We start from the raw sequence: 18,617 nt of genomic DNA, 5'->3' as shown, positions 1-18,617 counted from the left end.
TCGCGCTGCATACACACTGCTGTCCCACTCACTGACTACACGTGCAGTCACGAGCCGATTGAGGAGTCCACACGTACAGTCAGGAGCCAATTAAGGAGACTACACGTCCAGTCAGGAGCCAATTTGCCGCCAAATTCGGGAATGGTAATAGTTTCAGTTCCCACTAAGCTGCGCCAATAGGTTAAGATGATCTGTGACCCACTAGGTATCAATCACGTGTCAACCATGTGATATGCGTAGCAGGCAGGTGGAAAGTCAGAAACCAAAAAACTATTTAAAAAAAAAAATTAAATTTAAAAAAAATTGTGCTGAAGCAGGGACACACCTACACACTGCTGCCGACACACTAATGTGTCCCGACACACAGTTTGGAAAGCACTGCTTTAGAAGGTTATGGTACAACTTACTTTCAGCAGTCAGCAATCCCATGCCATAGTTTGACCCTGCTTATCAGGCAAGTCCCTGATTGACCATCTGTGTCTGGACTGAACTGCTTCAGTGATCACAGACATTGAATGCATTATGTCTCCAGCAAACCCTTGCTTAAAAGTTACTGCTTGCGGGTGTCATAACCTGTGAACATTTTTATATGACATGGTACCATATACAGGGAAAGCTGGGCATGGCTGCCACTGCAGATGATTAATAAATAACAGGAACCATGTATACCACAAAGGAGGATGAATTCAGGGCCTATATTTGGCATCTAAGCACATTTCTAATGTCAGTTGAAATAGTACCTTTAAAATTATTTAATAAAAAATACTAGAGAACTAACAGAAAATCCCCATTTTATCCCAGCAAGAAAAAAAAACAAACAAAAACAACAACAATGTGGGTAGAAACTCTCAGGCTTTTACATGAAATAAGAATTTTCCTTTATAGCCTACAGAGAACAGTGCAAGGATACAGATCATGCCACAAATAATATGGCTGTAAAATACCATAATAGAGTTGTGTTACCTATAGGGTATACAATGTGCTGTATTTCAGTAGGACATTATGCTACCAAAAGTTGCTTATGGATCTAATATAACAGTGAAGTGCTCACTATCAGACCACCCCTCTCCTTTAACCATACAGTATATAACACACATTGCTCAACCTCTAATGGGAAACTGGGAATGCATGAGTAACTCCTTTCTGTCCCTATGATGTATGGATAAAATGTATATGTTTATAAGTGTATATGAAGGTGTAAACAATGACATATGTTGCAAAACTTGCTAAATATACGTTTGTTTATATAAATGTATATTACTGATTTATTTGTTACATATGATAAATTGTGTTAGCCAGCCATACAAGTGAAAAACACACACTGTATATTCCCAGCCTCTATTTAGAACTTGAAGAAAGAGAACAAAAATCCAGCGAGCCACTTAGGAAAAAATGTGGTAAGTTTAATAGATAAAAAAGAACACATACAAAAATACACTCAAAGAACTGTGGGGTTAAAAGAAAAAGAGTTAAAAAGATATGCCATTACTCCACAATTTAGCCAGTCCGTCTATTTAGAACTTGTAAGTTATTACATACTTAAAGGAGATCACTGTTTCTTTTTTTTTTTGTTTGTTTGTTTTTTGTTGCTTTTTTTTTTAAAACATATAAATTATCTTTACATGATTAATATACATAATATGGTAATACCTAACAATATGTACATAAATCTATTTCAGTCTATAACACTGAGCAAAACAGGATATCCAGTATGTTCAATCAACATTTTAAGCTGAGTATTTGTGTATTAGCATGAATAAGCAAACAGATGCTCCCTAAACAAGGAGAAAAGGCCAAACAACCTGTCACAAAAGGAAGTTTAAACACACATTTCATACAAAACAGCACCTGACTCCTTCTTCCGTCATACACACACCACTAAAGGGAAACAACTGCATCATTCCCAGCCGGTGACATGGGGGAGTATTAATAGTCTGCAGGAGCCTTACACGGATGACGATATATTATATACATTTGATTTATATAAAATGATTTTTATTTTTAGTAGACCGAGCGCTAGTACTATAAAGCCTTAAGCTCACTGGCAATAGTCCCCTAGTGGACTTGGGAAATAGCTATAAGTATGTGAGAGAGTGAGCGCTAAAAAGCTAAAAAGGCATAGGTAGGGTACAGGTGGTTTAAAAATAGTACATATTTATTAACAGTAAAAATACGATTAAAACTTTCCTAAAATCTCCATGGATCCATGAGATAAAAAATGCAGATAAAGATACAATATGTAACAGGAATTTCGTCCTATATTGTGGTGAAAGATATTAATAATTGTTAACTACAACAACAATTCGAGATCAGAGTAGTAAACAACGATAGTTAACAAGGATATCATTTTGTACGTTATATATTGTATAACCGGAATATACGTTGGAAATAAGCACAAATAAAAACAGTTCTTAAAACAAAAAGTCTTAGGTGCAGTGTCCAAGGTAAACAATCCAATGCGGGTGTGATCAAAAAATGTGATCAAAAAGGGAGTGTGGAAAAAATATGTGAGGAAAAGATGTGTCTGGTGTGTAAATAAATGTCTCTTGTAAATTCACAGTGGTTTAAAAAACAAAGTCAATAGGTGTAGCAGTTCCTAGAAAATAATATCCAATCTGATCCAAAATCAAAATGCTGAAAATGCTCCAAAAAACTCCAATAACCGTGGTTTAAAAGTGATCAAATGTGAAGCAATGAAAAAATAAAAAGTTATAAAAACAATGTGGAAACAATGGTCCGAAATTATCTTCTGAACCTGTGGATAAATAAAAAACAATAGTGCAATATCGTCTAGATACTGTATACAATAATTGGAAATGTGTTCACCAGTATGTCAACGCGTTTCGGCCCTCCTAGGCCTTTATCAAGACATTACTGTTCTATGTATCTCTGGGAGCTTTATATGTTGGTCACTTAGATGATTGGCTCCAATTTGGCGCCAAAATTAGGGTCTGCCCTTTCCTGTTTAGCCCAATGTCTCATGGGAAAGAATTTTTCTTTTGGTCTCTTATCTTATTATCTATAATCATTGTATTATTTTAAAATATGTATACATCAGACTCTATTTTGTTGTGTATATTCAGAGTTGTTAACATCTCTAGTACTTCAGTTTGTCATATATTAAGGTATTATTTCTTATTATCCGTATTTGCCCCACTTCCGGATTTCTAGACTTACTAGCTGTTCCGGTTCTGTTGTAAGTAACATTACATCCGGTTTCGCCAGCGTAACTTCCGGATTCGCTATTACCGGAAGTCTTAATTTTGTCTCATCCGGTTGCGCTGTTGCCGGAAATTAGTCTATTTCGGACCTTATTCAATTTAACTTGGGTGATCGAATACATGGCTTGCATGACTATGTCAGTAGGGGTAATGGTCTATCAGCATCCTCATCGTGTGTATAAACAGATATTTGTACTACACAAATACTTTTAAACACTTTTAACACATATATTTGTATTTACATATAGAACAGTTTGGCCATATATATAAAAATATTTAAATATTTAAAAATATTTAAGGATATTTAAAAATATTTAAAAATATCCAAAAATATTCCTCAAAATTTACAATGAATGAGTCACAATAAAAAATCATAATGGGAGATCGCAATATAAAAAATATGAAAGATGAGAATAAGATTCGATCACAGTCTGAAAGTGATTTTGGAACAGGAAAAAAAAAGTTAAAAAAGTTTAAAAAAAGTACTACTTAAATGGTCGGTGCGTCTAATTATGCATATCTCACTTGTTGGTATATATGCCAGATATTTAAAACACTGATGATCTGAGCAGCTAATGTTAGACTAACTGGAATGGAGGGTATAGATATTTACTAGAATACTTAAGGAAAAGGGACTTCTCCATGCCTAATTGCTCAAGGATTTGTTTGTCTAATATGTAATGAGTGTGGAAAAGGGATTAAATCATTCTTATATATTCCTCAATAAGGGGGTTTGTTCTTTTAGATAATTTTAGTTCTTCCGGTTTACTAGTTTGTCTAATCTTTCAGTTAATGTGTCAAGGGACTTACTGATATATATGGATCCGTCTTCTGCTCTATCAATATAAAGCGTACAGAGTAGCTAGTGTGAGAACACATGCAGTCAGTGATATGCCTTCTTTTGATAAAGCTGTTTGGTGGCAGAGTGACTTTGCTCATCAGCCTCTGATGGAGTGTATTTAACACCTATTTTTCAGGGATGACACCTACTGTCTAATCTTTTCTTAAGGACAGCAAGTGTGACAGATCCTCTTTGTGGTTCAGTCCCTTAGGGAAGAGACAATCCAATGTAAAGATCCATTTGGATTCATTGAATAATAATTTTCTCTCATGATCGCCTCCTCGCCAGTTTTTGTTTATCTTCTGAATTCCGAAGAACTTAAGGTCTTTAATATTACCTCATCTCTCTGAGTATGTTGACAAGAACTTGCAAAAATATGTCACAAGACTTCCATCATACCTGAGGGATTCTACACAAGTACTATCTATATTAGACAAAATAGTCTGGGATGAGAATTACATACTAGCAACGTGCGATGTAACATCGCTCTATACGAGCATCCCACATGAGGCAGGCTTAGAAGCCGTGAATTCTTTTTTAACAAAAGACCCCGAAGTACTTGATGGACAACGTCTTTTTATACTAGAAAGTATAAAATATATTTTGAGTCACAATTATTTTTGCAATAACAATAAATTTTATAAGCAAATTTGTGGAACAGCAATGGGGACCAGGTTCGCGCCTAGCTACGCTAATTTGTACATGGGTCAATGGGAACAAATATTCTGGGACTCATGTCCAGCTAGCACGGACCTGGTCCTTTACTCAAGATACATAGACGACATCCTGATCATCTGGAAGGGGTCAATCGAAGACCTAAAATATACTATTGACGTGATGAACCAAAATCTAAGAAATTTAAGGTTCACGTCTGAATACAGCTACAACAAAATAAATTTCCTTGATCTAACAATAGAGGTCAGAAATGGTAAAATTGAAACTTCGACTTTTTTCAAAAAAGTCGACTGCAACAATTACATTCACAGTCTGAGCTGCCACCACCCAACTTGGAAGGCTAATATTCCTAAAGGGCAACTCCTAAGGGTAAGAAAAAACTGTTCTAACCCCAGTAAATGGGTAGAACAAGCAGACGTACTGAAAGAAAGATTCCTGGAAAGAGGGTACAATAAAGAAAACCTGGAGGAAAAATAGAAGAAGTTGGAAAAATCAACAGAAATAGCCTTATAAAGTACAAGACCAAAACGATGAGAGAAGGGGAAGACAGCAGCATTGATGTACCTATGATAACTGAATATTGTTCCAACAGACATATTCTGGAAAGAATCATCAGAAAGCATTGGGCCATCCTAAAAGAAGACGATGTGATTGGCGAGAAACTGATATCTCAACCGAGATTCATTTACAGAAAGACTGATAATCTAAAAGGTATATTGGCCCCAACTGTCCCGAGGAATAAGATAAGGACCACCACAAATTATCAGGGAAAAACAATTAAAGCATTCTTCCCGTGCCCGAATTGTAAGGCCTGCAAAAGTGGAGTCAAAACGAATCATTTTTCCGGACATGATAAGAGGGACGAATACAAGATACAAGACCTCATCAGATGCCAAGATAAGGGAGTCATCTATGTAATATTCTGTCCATGTGGCCTCCAATATGTAGGACAGACTTCAAGAACATTGAAGGACAGAATAAGAGAACACATATTATGTATTGAAAAGTTAAACACAGATACTCCACTGTATAGACACTTTTCCACAACACATAGAGGTAATATTAAAGACTTTAAGTTCTTCGGAATTCAGAAGATAAACAAAAACTGGCGAGGAGGCGATCATGAGAGAAAATTATTATTCAATGAATCCAAATGGATCTTAACATTGGATTGTCTCTTCCCTAAGGGACTGAACCACAAAGAAGATCTGTCACACTTGCTGTCCTTAAGAAAAGATTAGACAGTAGGTGTCATCCCTGAAAAATAGGTGTTAAATACACTCCATCAGAGGCTGATGAGCAAAGTCACTCTGCCACCAAACAGCTTTATCAAAAGAAGGCATATCACTGACTGCATGTGTTCTCACACTAGCTACTCTGTACGCTTTAGATTGATAGAGCAGAAGACGGATCCATATATATCAGTAAGTCCCTTGACACATTAACTGAAAGATTAGACAAACTAGTAAACCGGAAGAACTAAAATTATCTAAAAGAACAAACCCCCTTATTGAGGAATATATAAGAACGATTTAATCCCTTTTCCACACTCATTACATATTAGACAAACAAATCCTTGAGCAATTAGGCATGGAGAAGTCCCTTTTCCTTAAGTATTCTAGTAAATATCTATACCCTCCATTCCAGTTAGTCTAACATTAGCTGCTCAGATCATCAGTGTTTTAAATATCTGGCATATACATTTCCTTTACGGGCTCTTACTAATTGGGAACGGCGTTGGGCTACAGCTCGGAGGATTCCCAGATCACTATCCATTTCCTATCAAGATTTGCTTAACCCCCCAATTTTTTATAAATCGTCTTACATTGTGTCGTGGGAGAGGGCTCTGTGCTTCCACGCCTCACAGGAGGATTGGACCAGGGCCACATTTCTCACGAAGCAGGCTATTCACTGTATCACCTTATTAGAGCTATACCTTAAAATTTACACCCAGTGGCATCTCACTCCCTTACGACTTTTCAAAATATCTCCCCTAAATTCTCCGCTTTGCTGGAGGGAATGTGGGGAAGTAGGTTCACCGTCACATGTATGGTGGGGATGCCCCATACTGCAGCCTCTCTGGACAATGCTCTCCCGCAAGTGTCCCGTTCTCGATTCCACTATATGGACCAAGCCACAAACCATACTTTTTCATTTGTCAATTGAGACTCCCCTCAATCCTAGAGGGTTGTTTACTATCTACCTAATGATGGCCATTAAGCTCTCGATTGCTCGACTATGGAAACAGGCTAGGCCTCCCTCCTGGAATGATATAGCTAAAATCATGGATTACTTGGAGGTTATGGAGAGCCCTATCTTTACCATCAATAACAAGACAACCTTACATGTTCAGACTTGGGAAATTTGGAGACACATTAAATAGGTCCAGGACTCAGTGTATACAGAGGTCCGGTTGAATATATAGGTCTTAGTATCCTCTACTGTCTGTCTTTCCCCTCCTTCCCCCCCTTTTTTTTTTTTTTTTTCTTACCCCTCGGCACTCCGCTGCATATTCATGTTTCTCCTGTAGTCTTTTTTTTCCCACACGGTTTAATTACCAGACAACTAGGCTTGAAGAATGCTTCCACTCTTCCATACCCACAATACATATAGTGTGATCTCACAACTTCTGATACCATTTCCTACTTTTTATGTACGCCTAGACTACTGTTATTTCAGGTTGGTATTCTGTTTGTATTATTATTGATTACTCCTGGTTGAAGTTATCAACACACATTCCATTATAAAACTAAGTTTTTTTTTTTTTTATAACGAGATCCATAAGTGATCTCCTGTATTTCAGGAAGCCTTTTTTTTTCTGTATTATTAGACTTATGTTGAGGGTTGACAGTGGCCTCTCGCACAGCTTGTAAGGCTTAAAAAGTGTAAGGCATGTAATATATATTGTATACTATCATTCAATATTGTATTGTAATTTCTTACGTCCTTTGTTTTTTGAAATTTGTATGCCTTTTCCTTTAAACCTCAATAAAAAAGAATTTAAAAATAAATAAATAAATAAATAAATAAATAAAATATCTGGCATATATACCAACAAGTGAGATATGCATAATTAGACGCACCGACCATTTAAGTAGTACTTTTTTTAAACTTTTTAAACTTTTTTAACGTTTTTTTCCTGTTCCAAAATCACTTTCAGACTGTGATCGAATCTTATTCTCATCTTTCATATTTTTTATATCGCGATCTCCCATTATGATTTTTTAGTGTGACTCATTCATTGTAAATTTTGAGGAATATTTTTGGATATTTTTAAATATTTTTAAATATCCTTAAATATTTTTAAATATTTAAATATTTTTATATATAGGGCCAAACTGTTCTATATGTAAATACAAATATATGTGTTAAAAGTGTTTAAAAGTATTTGTGTAGTACAAATATCTGTTTATACACACAATGAGGATGCTGATAGACCATTACCCCTACTGACATAGTCATGCAAGCCATGTATTCGATCACCCAAGTTAAATTGAATAAGGTCTGAAATAGACTAATTTCCGGCAACAGCGCAACCGGAGGAGACAAAATTAAGACTTCCGGTAATAGCGAAACCGGAAGTTACGCTGGCGAAAACGGATGTAATGTTACTTACAACAGAACCGGAACAGCTAGTAAGTCTAGAAATCCGGAAGTGGGGCAAATATGGATGATAAGAAATAAGAAATAATACCTTAATATATGACAAACTGAAGTACTAGAGATGTTAACAACTCTGAATATACACAACAAAATAGAGTCTGATATATACATATTTTAAAATAATACAATGATTATAGATAATAAGATAAGAGACCAAAAGAAAAATTCTTTCCCATGAGACATTGGGCTAAACAGGAAAGGGCAGACCCCTAATTTTGGCGCCAAATTGGAGCCAATCATCTAAGTGACCAACATATAAAGCTCCCAGAGATACATAGAACAATAATGTCTTGATAAAGGCCTAGGAGGGCCGAAACGAGTTGACATACTGGTGAGCACATTTCCAATTATTGTATACAGTATCTAGACGATATTGGAGTGATTGTGTAAAACTGTGAAGTGGAGCGCTGGACTCAACCCACGTTGCCGACCTCTTATACTACCTCCTTCCTAGGTAGTTCTGGATTCAAAATGGAATTTAATATGTGGAGTGTAGGTGGCGCTAGGAGTACACTAGGTATGCCAAGCAATGGGTTAATAAACTGATTTTCTAAGTCTGTATTTTACTAATGTCCTTAAATGCATTGGGTGGTGATAAAAAAGATTCTAAAACTGAGTGGATATTAACTTAAATTTATTCAATAATGTGAACATAGAAATCAACAAGATCAATCATGCATGTGGCCCACACTAATCAATCATAACACCTTTCAAATCACAATTAAAATATCAACATTAAAAAATCACACTTTGCCATTAAAATGTAAAAATATAGCAGCAATAATCTTTCAATAAATAAATCCCAGTGAGTCAGTAATAAGGCAATACAAATGCAATAAGAATGCAATAAAAATGCAATAAAAAAAAGAATGCAATAAAAAATGCCGTAAAAATTGTTTGAGGCAATTATATTTTTGTTCTATGTGCCTTATAAAGGTTCCTATTCGTTTTGGTCTTATGAGACGGTTTTGTCCATAGATATGTTCCTTATCATAGTCAGATTTGGGATAAACTTTCTCTTAAGTGTATAGGGCAAAGCTCTGGTAATTCAAGTCTCTTTCGTACTATGCCCTATTGAAAGGTAATTCTTATTTACACTTCTTTGTAAGAATCCCAAAGTATTGCACAGCAGTTAAAGGTAGGTCTTTCTTTTAAAAAGGATTCCCAAACTGGATCAACTATTACAGTGGAGTCTTTTTTCAAGTAAACTTCAACGGACTGCCGTGGCCCGGTCTAGATGTGACTTAGCAGGGGGACCTGATATCAGTACAGACACTCTCACCTGCTTCTCCTTGTCCGAGTATATCGGCTTCTGTGTGGATTTGATGTTATGGATACGTCACGGACCTCCGGGTCCCACCACGTAACTGTCTTCACTTGCGCAAGTCTTACCTCAGTTACCTTCGTATCCGGACTTACAGCCTGAAGCGATTCTCTGCTCTTTAAGTACTCTGTACGCAGAGTTGGTTAGCGCTGTGTGTCCTCTTTGAATACCTTTCAAACCTTTCTACGCGTTTCACCCCTAAGGTGTGGGGCTTTTTCAAGATCTAGTGTAAGAGTCAGGTCTGCCTTAAATATCCCCTACCTGCATTTGATTTGTTGTTGGTTTTTTTCACTTCCTCCGGTCACTCTGGAAGTTAAACTTAAAACGGTGGGATCCTCATGTCCACACGGACAAACGTATCGTTTATGGATATCTTCCTTATAATTACGCTTTTCTCAATTGGGTAATCTGTAAAGAACTCCTGTATTGCCTTAATAAAAAATCCCTGTATTGCCTTATTAAGAAATATATATAAGAGGACCATACATATAAAATTAAAATGCATTTAATATAAAATTTATTATTCAAAATGGTAATAATACATATATATATATCCCCCCTAGGGAATCGAACCTAAGATCCCCATGGATAAGGGATAAGACGTTACCTCCATACCATTCAGTGCTCATACAACTAGACCATACTCCCAAATTATATATAAACCAGCATATTCATACCACAGGCTTTTCTGAATTTCTTTGATTTCTTTTGACTATATATGTTATTAGCTAAGGTAGCACAGTTTAGTGTATCTAAATAGTGGAATCCTTATTTTCGGGCTTCTAGCTTTATTACTGTCTGGGAGTGGCAAAAATATGTGTTTATAAACCTCGTTCTATAATTCTACAACAAATATTTGATGCGCTATCGTTAAATAAAAATTAAAAACCTTAGATTAATTTTCCACAGTTAAGCTCCAGCTAAATTTTAATTATTACTAGATACCGATCTAGTCTATGGGGAATCGAACTCGGGGACTCTGGTTGCTAAGCTAGAATTCTACCGCTATGCTATCGAGGCGTACAATAATCTTGTTATAATCTTTAAAAATGTAATCTTTTTAAAATATAGTATAATAATATCTACAATCCTAGATTTACAGTGCAGTTTTAAAAGGTTAAGTGTTAATAAATTACAGAAAATAAATATAATACTTTTGAATATAATAATTTTTTAAAAATTTTTGTATATATAATAAAAATAGTAATAATTTTTGGGATGGTGAAAAATTAACAGAAACGTGTGAATTCAAAAGGGGGGTGCTATTTTATGATAAAAATGGATTTAAATCCAGTTCGGAATTTAAGCCGTTTGGGTGCAGGGTATTAAAATTATAAATCATCTCTGCCTCTTTTTTCAGGAGCAAAGTGTCCAGATTTCCCCCTCTCCAATTACCTTTTATTTTACATAAGCCCCAAAATTTTAGGTCTTTTGTGCTGTTTTTATGTACCTCTCTAAAGTGCTGATATAAGTGCGTCTCTAATATACCTTTTTCAATTTGCCAGTGGTGCTCACGGATTCTATCACGTAGCATTCTTGATGTCTCTCCTATATAAATCAAACCACATGAGCATTGTAGCATATATATAACACCTCTACTGCTACATCTTAGGACATCTTTAATTTTATATTGAATATTTAATCCTGGAATATTGATGTTTTTCTTCTTTGTACTATGCTTACACGATTTACATGAAATGCAAGGGAAAAACCCATTTAATTCTTTGCCCCATAAGTCTTTTTCTTTGCCTTTCTGAAACATTTTTCCTTTTTTAAACTCGCTTGGGGCTAGCATAGATTTCAGATTTTTTGTTTTTTTAAAAACCATTCTAGGGAACGGTGGTAGTTTGTCCCCTACTATAGGGTCACTTTTAACAATATGCCAGTGTTTCTTTAATATTTTCCTTATCCTATTGTGATCATCACTAAATTCTGTTATGAATGGTACGTCATATTCGTCTCTGTTTGAATTAACTTTAGTTTTGTATGTAAGTAGTGTCTCCCTTTCTGTTTTTCTGGCTCTTGTAACAGCATTATTTATAATCTCCTCTTTGTAGCCTCTATCCACAAATTTCTTCTCTAATAATTTAATTTGGTCCTCAAAGTCATCTATTTCAGTGCAATTTTTCCTGATTCTCAGGCATTGTCCTACTGGAATATTATTTTTCCACTTAGAAAAGTGGCAGCTGGATGCATGGATATAGTTGTTCGAGTCGGTTGGTTTGAAGTGGGTCTTTGTTATTAGTTTATTATTTTCTACCCTAATATTCAAGTCTAGAAATGTTATAGTATCCTTACTTATTTGATAGGTAAAGGATAATCCTTTATCATTGTTATTCATTATTCCAAAAACATTCTTAAGATCTTCTTCACTTCCTTTCCATAGGATGATAATATCATCAATATACCTTTTAAAAAGCACGAGACTCGCACCGAGCCCCGCAAACTGGAGAAATCGGTTTTCCCAATCCCCCATAAACAAATTTGCGTAGCTCGGTGCGAATCTCGTGCCCATAGCTGTTCCCTCTATTTGCAGGTAATAATTACCATCGAATGAAAAATAATTATGTTCTAAAATGAAGCGGATGCATTCTATTAGAAAGGTACTTTGCTCTTTTTTTAAAAATGGATCTTGTTGTAGAAATCCTTCTACTGCCTCTATACCGAGATTGTGGTTAATATTAGTATATAACGATACCACATCACAGGTGGCTAATAAATAATCATTCTTCCATTCTATTTCATTCAGTAGTTTAAGTAGACTGGTCGAATCTTTTAGATAAGTGTCTAATTTAACAACATATTTCTGTAAAAATTTATCGACATATTCAGATAAATTGGCTGTAAGTGATCCTATGCCGGAGACTATGGGTCTTCCGGGAGGATTTACTAAACTTTTATGCACTTTCGGCAGGTAATAAAAGATGGGGATTATTGGATATTGTGGTTTTAGATATATATATTCCTTTTCTGTTAAAATTCCCTCATCTTTCCCTTTCAAAAGTATCCTATTTAATTTCTCCAAGTATTTATTTGTTGGGTCTAAAACTAACTTTCTATATGCCTTCTTGTCATTCAATAGCCTGTCTGCTTCTTCCTTATACTTTATGGTATCTAAAACTACCACCCCTCCCCCTTTATCTGCCATTTTTATGGTAATTGTATCATTACTTTGCAGTTCTTTCAATATTTCCCTTTCTTTTTTGGTTAGATTTTTCTTATTTTGTTTTCCTAATCCTTCCAATTTCCTTAGGTCAGCTAAGACCATTTTCTCGAATGTTTCTAAGTTACTCCCCTTATCACTACTGGGGTAGAAATTTGACTTCATCTTAAGGGAAGTATGTTGATACATATCTTCTTTCTTAGTGCTATTATCATTCATATTATATCTTTCAATCGGATTTTTTAAAAAGAACCTTTTAAGGGTTAGATTTCTCACATATTTCCTCACATTTATATGAGTTTCAAATTTATTTAACGGCTTTGAGGGTGCAAAAGAAAGCCCTAACTTCAGAATCCTTTCCTCATCATTACTCAAATCTCTTGTGCTCAAATTAAAAATCCCTTTACTAGTTGTTTCTATTTCTGTCTTTTTGCCTCCATTCTTTCCCCTTCCTCCTCTGACTCCTCTTTTTGTCTTTTTCCTATTCTTGGTGTGTCTAATCTTTGGTTTTTCACATTTCTTAATGATGGTCCTTCTCTTGGGGGGCTTCGGCCCAAAAAAGCCAACTCGTCTGTTGTTAATTGTGTTTGTTCCTCATTTGTGTTCATAAGGGGTACAAATCTATTATGTGTTGGAAATGGCATCTGTTTCGGTTCCGCCTTTTTATCTTCTCTCTTATTTGATGGATTATTTCTCTCTATATGTGTCCTCTCTTTTTGTTCCATTCTATCTGGTCTATAGTCTCTCTCTGGGTATATTTCCCTCCTTTCATCCCTTCCATACCTTGCTTCGTCTCTGAAATTATTAGAATTTTGATATCTATTCCAACCCATGTTGTCTCTTCTATCATAGTGATAATATCCTCTACCCTGATTGTATGGTCTATTCTGGATATATTCTCGGTGGGGCCTCATATATTGGTTATAACCCTGGTTGTAACCTTGGTTATATCTTCTCCTTTGATTATAACCTCTATCATGATATGTGTAGCCTCTCATATTGTTTCTGTTTTCATTATAGTTTCCTTGAAAATTTCCCTGCATGTCTCCCTGAAGATCTCCTTGTCTTTCTCTTTTTTGATCTTTGGGAAAAACTTGGTTAGTGTATCTATCCTCTTCCCACCTTGTAGTGTTGTCATTATTACTCAATAAATTTGTATCTCTCCTTACATTTATTTCTTGATCTTCTATCTGGTTGTTAGATTCCTTCAGATCTCTCTCGAACTTCTTACATTTAGTTAAAACTAAATCTCTTTTTACATTTTCTAGTCTGTCTATTAATACTTTTTGTTTGTCCTTTAACAATTGATCCTCTTTTATAATATCTAGTTTTTCTTTAATCATTAGAATATCATTATTGATAGACTCTAAACTTTCATTTCTGGATTTTTTAATAATTTTAATTAATCCTTTAGAGGCCCCTATTAGAACCTCATCCCATTCATTTTGTAAAACTTCACTCAATTCAAAAGTACATTTCTTTTTGAATTTCAAGCCTCTAGGTATAATGTCTTGTTCTAGATATCTGTCTAGGAAAATCAGTTCCATTTTTTGTCTTATTTCTTTATTCATCACCTTTTCTAAATCACCTACCCATTTTAAGATATCAACCTTATCAGTTTCTTCATCTAATTTTTGAAATTCTTTTTTTGATAATTCAGAGTAAAGTTTATCTCTATAAGAGAAAATATCCATTATTAATATGTTTATTTATCCTTTGCTGCTACCACTTCTCGGAAGAAAAGAAATGTAAATGGAGTGATTGTGTAAAACTGTGAAGTGGAGCGCTGGACTCAACCCACGTTGCCGACCTCTTATACTACCTCCTTCCTAGGTAGTTCTGGATTCAAAATGGAATTTAATATGTGGAGTGTAGGTGGCGCTAGGAGTACACTAGGTATGCCAAGCAATGGGTTAATAAACTGATTTTCTAAGTCTGTATTTTACTAATGTCCTTAAATGCATTGGGTGGTGATAAAAAAGATTCTAAAACTGAGTGGATATTAACTTAAATTTATTCAATAATGTGAACATAGAAATCAACAAGATCAATCATGCATGTGGCCCACACTAATCAATCATAACACCTTTCAAATCACAATTAAAATATCAACATTAAAAAATCACACTTTGCCATTAAAATGTAAAAATATAGCAGCAATAATCTTTCAATAAATAAATCCCAGTGAGTCAGTAATAAGGCAATACAAATGCAATAAGAATGCAATAAAAATGCAATAAAAAAAAGAATGCAATAAAAAATGCCGTAAAAATTGTTTGAGGCAATTATATTTTTGTTCTATGTGCCTTATAAAGGTTCCTATTCGTTTTGGTCTTATGAGACGGTTTTGTCCATAGATATGTTCCTTATCATAGTCAGATTTGGGATAAACTTTCTCTTAAGTGTATAGGGCAAAGCTCTGGTAATTCAAGTCTCTTTCGTACTATGCCCTATTGAAAGGTAATTCTTATTTACACTTCTTTGTAAGAATCCCAAAGTATTGCACAGCAGTTAAAGGTAGGTCTTTCTTTTAAAAAGGATTCCCAAACTGGATCAACTATTACAGTGGAGTCTTTTTTCAAGTAAACTTCAACGGACTGCCGTGGCCCGGTCTAGATGTGACTTAGCAGGGGGACCTGATATCAGTACAGACACTCTCACCTGCTTCTCCTTGTCCGAGTATATCGGCTTCTGTGTGGATTTGATGTTATGGATACGTCACGGACCTCCGGTATGTATGGTCCTCTTATATATATTTCTTAATAAGGCAATACAGGGATTTTTTATTAAGGCAATACAGGAGTTCTTTACAGATTACCCAATTGAGAAAAGCGTAATTATAAGGAAGATATCCATAAACGATACGTTTGTCCGTGTGGACATGAGGATCCCACCGTTTTAAGTTTAACTTCCAGAGTGACCGGAGGAAGTGAAAAAAACCAACAACAAATCAAATGCAGGTAGGGGATATTTAAGGCAGACCTGACTCTTACACTAGATCTTGAAAAAGCCCCACACCTTAGGGGTGAAACGCGTAGAAAGGTTTGAAAGGTATTCAAAGAGGACACACAGCGCTAACCAACTCTGCGTACAGAGTACTTAAAGAGCAGAGAATCGCTTCAGGCTGTAAGTCCGGATACGAAGGTAACTGAGGTAAGACTTGCGCAAGTGAAGACAGTTACGTGGTGGGACCCGGAGGTCCGTGACGTATCCATAACATCAAATCCACACAGAAGCCGATATACTCGGACAAGGAGAAGCAGGTGAGAGTGTCTGTACTGATATCAGGTCCCCCTGCTAAGTCACATCTAGACCGGGCCACGGCAGTCCGTTGAAGTTTACTTGAAAAAAGACTCCACTGTAATAGTTGATCCAGTTTGGGAATCCTTTTTAAAAGAAAGACCTACCTTTAACTGCTGTGCAATACTTTGGGATTCTTACAAAGAAGTGTAAATAAGAATTACCTTTCAATAGGGCATAGTACGAAAGAGACTTGAATTACCAGAGCTTTGCCCTATACACTTAAGAGAAAGTTTATCCCAAATCTGACTATGATAAGGAACATATCTATGGACAAAACCGTCTCATAAGACCAAAACGAATAGGAACCTTTATAAGGCACATAGAACAAAAATATAATTGCCTCAAACAATTTTTACGGCATTTTTTATTGCATTCTTTTTTTTATTGCATTTTTATTGCATTCTTATTGCATTTGTATTGCCTTATTACTGACTCACTGGGATTTATTTATTGAAAGATTATTGCTGCTATATTTTTACATTTTAATGGCAAAGTGTGATTTTTTAATGTTGATATTTTAATTGTGATTTGAAAGGTGTTATGATTGATTAGTGTGGGCCACATGCATGATTGATCTTGTTGATTTCTATGTTCACATTATTGAATAAATTTAAGTTAATATCCACTCAGTTTTAGAATCTTTTTTATCACCACCCAATGCATTTAAGGACATTAGTAAAATACAGACTTAGAAAATCAGTTTATTAACCCATTGCTTGGCATACCTAGTGTACTCCTAGCGCCACCTACACTCCACATATTAAATTCCATCTAGACGATATTGCACTATTGTTTTTTATTTATCCACAGGTTCAGAAGATAATTTCGGACCATTTTTTCCACATTGTTTTTATAACTTTTTATTTTTTCATTGCTTCACATTTGATCACTTTTAAACCACGGTTATTGGAGTTTTTTGGAGCATTTTCAGCATTTTGATTTTGGATCAGATTGGATATTATTTTCTAGGAACTGCTACACCTATTGACTTTGTTTTTTAAACCACTGTGAATTTACAAGAGACATTTATTTACATTTATTTATATTCTCCTCAAAGTCACACCGGACACATCTTTTCCTCACATATTTTTTCCACACTCACTTTTTGATCAAATTTTTTGATCACACCCGCATTGGATTGTTTACCTTGGACACTGCACCTAAGACTTTTTGTTTTAAGAACTGTTTTTATTTGTGCTTATTTCCAACGTATATTCCGGTTATACAATATATAACGTACAAAATGATATCCTTGTTAACTATCGTTGTTTACTACTCTCGAATTGTTGTTGTAGTTAACAATTATTAATATCTTTCACCACAATATAGGACGAAATTCCTGTTACATATTGTATCTTTATCTGCATTTTTTATCTCATGGATCCATGGAGATTTTAGGAAAGTTTTAATCGTATTTTTACTGTTAATAAATATGTACTATTTTTAAACCACCTGTACCCTACCTATGCCTTTTTAGCTTTTTAGCGCTCACTCTCTCACATACTTATTGATTTATATAAAATCCCATGTGTACCGTGAAACTTAATGCTGTTGCTGCAGATTTCCAGAAGCTCTTTCCTCTCAGGGCCACTGATAAGAGGGATGTAGTTACGCAGCTTTAAAACTCCTGTGTCGAGCATGGAGCAACTGCTCTCAGTGTTTCAACTTGAAACACTAAGAGCAGTTGCTGTGTTCTGGACACAGGAGTTTTAAAGCTGCCGCCTGCGTTTTAGTTTTTTTTCTGTTTGCAGTGTAGCTGCTATTCTGATAACAGCGTAGTGCACACAGATCTCCTGACCCGGTCCCGTCCCTGCTGACCCTGACTAAACTCTGCACAAAATCAGCAGGTTTAGTTCAGGCTCAGCAGACACTGCCCTGGCTGCAGCGGCCATCCTCAAATGGAGATGGATGACTGATCATCTGAATCATGTCATAGCACACAGACTCAGTCACTCACTGGCATCCTCAGAGACAGACACTACGCACAGACTTCTTCAGTCCTGATCCCCGCTCCAAAAACTGACACGTGACTGCACTGACTGTGCAAGTATTGTGGGAATTTGTGGTCACATGATGACCAAGTGGTAAGGAGGGCGCAATAAAAAAAAACATTGCAGCAGCCCAGGGCCAGGGGCAATGCGGGACAAATGGCAGACCTAAAATCAGCCCAAAAATCGGGCGCCAAATCATTTTTTACTCTCACATTACACATCACGCTGCTTCAATGCCGGCATATTTGGCGCCCCCAGGCGGATGCCTAGTCTGCCTTACCCAAACGCTGACCCTGTGGGCATGGAGTTCACCAGAGCTCCCCAGGTTGCCACTGGAGTCCGCTTCCATGACGACATCACGGAGCTGGTGGATGTTAGAGACCTTGCGATTCCCCACCTTCCGTTTGAGGATGCCCCACAGATGCTAAATAGGGTT

This window comes from Bombina bombina, chromosome 4 (assembly GCF_027579735.1).
Source record: "Bombina bombina isolate aBomBom1 chromosome 4, aBomBom1.pri, whole genome shotgun sequence".
Taxonomy (NCBI): Eukaryota; Metazoa; Chordata; class Amphibia; order Anura; family Bombinatoridae; genus Bombina; species Bombina bombina.
This window is presented reverse-complemented; position numbering follows the sequence as displayed.